This window comes from Etheostoma spectabile, chromosome 15, assembly GCF_008692095.1.
Source record: "Etheostoma spectabile isolate EspeVRDwgs_2016 chromosome 15, UIUC_Espe_1.0, whole genome shotgun sequence".
Classification (NCBI taxonomy): Eukaryota; Metazoa; Chordata; class Actinopteri; order Perciformes; family Percidae; genus Etheostoma; species Etheostoma spectabile.
The window spans coordinates 9,121,049-9,122,542 of record NC_045747.1 but is presented as its reverse complement, the minus strand read 5'-3'; the positions used below and the strand labels follow the sequence as shown (position 1 = coordinate 9,122,542).

The 1,494-nt window shown below is 37.0% G+C and overlaps 1 long non-coding RNA gene across 1 annotated transcript; it reads right to left on the bottom strand.

Moving 5' to 3' along the window:
• LOC116702862 (uncharacterized) lies at nt 1-1,488 on the bottom strand. The gene is made up of 2 exons (XR_004335271.1): nt 223-1,488; nt 1-171 (listed from the first exon to the last, which is right to left on the bottom strand). It is a non-coding gene; the product is annotated as an uncharacterized LOC116702862 (long non-coding RNA).
• Between the last annotated feature and the right edge of the window lie 6 nt (nt 1,489-1,494).

The following is a 1,494-nucleotide window of genomic DNA, read 5'->3' as shown; positions in this document are numbered from 1 at the left end:
TTTGAAACTTCAAATGTTATTCAAAATATTCTTACAGAATACATACTTTTACAAGTTCTTTAAAGTACAAACAAGGCTTTAAGATAGTGATACATTGGGAACGCTGACATGACAGGTTCATAGAAGCACATCCAAATGAAAGAGGAACAAACATTGCGCTGATCATTCTTCCTCAGAACAAGGTATCTATTTGTACACAGAGGATTTAAGTTATGTTTTTACCCTCTATACTATTGTTGGGCCTTTTGAAATTAAATAGCGTTCCCTGAAGGAGCAGCTCTATACAGCAGTAAAGGTTGTCCACACCATATTTAAGGACTATCATTGCACTGTTTAACTAAAGTCTGGATGGAATCATGATTTGCCATACTCTCTGTACCACACACACATTCATTTAATTTATAGCCACCAAATTGTACATTTCAAAAGATGTAAAAGTATTGCTACAAAAAAACCTTTTAAATCAAGTGTTAAGCTAAGCATTGTCACACTCACACACATGTGTACCGTGTGGGGAAAAAGTACAAACACTCCTCAAAAAAGGTCTTTGTTTTTAGGCCTGAATAAATCCCATGCCGTCAGATGCAACTTGATTTAAAGGCAAGACATCCCACCACATTTGAAAGTAATCCCCTGCGTGACACAATGATTGATTCCTAAATAGCTTCCATGTAAACTGTAATTGGCTGGATGCCCACATGGTAACACACTGTTGGTGTAACTTGTTTGGCAGGGAAACCAAAACATTGTTTCCCAAGACCTGGACAATGGAGGCGTGTTAAAATGTACTCAGGACCAAATGTACTCAGAGGATTACTCCTCAATGAGGACCGTCTTCTAGTAAATCGCTAGCAGCTCTCTGCTTCTCTAGTATCATGCACTCTGTTAATTGTATTGTTTACATGCATTCATTAATTTGCCTAAAACAGTCTTTAAAAGAGTAAATGTTCTGCTCTGGGCTGAATGACTAAGTGTTTTTTAGTACCATGAACACATCACATTATTTACATCTGGCAACAACATTGAGAGGCTCTTAAGGATAACCAGGCATTTTGTACAGGGTATTATGAAGAAACAATAACCCTCTTTAGTTACATAAGGCGCAAAGGTGTGCAAACAATTTCATTCACGTATCAAATGGAGTAGTTCATTCTCTTGTGGTGATCACAGAAAAAAAGCACAAACTCTTGGTAACATAAGCAATCAAATAAAATCATAAATAACAAAAAAGACAAGCAGTACACACACAAAGAAACGGTCACACACAATTCAGAGTAGTGGTAGTATCTAGTAAGTGGTTTCATTGTCTTTGACCTCACTAAAAAAGTGCAGTTCATTACTTGGTATAATCATCATCCCCCACACATAATAATTACAATTCTAATTCTTTGTCACACAATAGCAACGTAATGAATGGCCCAACAAAAGACACACTGACTTGATACAGTGGTAGAAATGCTGAAGTTGATGTAACTGGCCCAGTGTGTGTGTGTG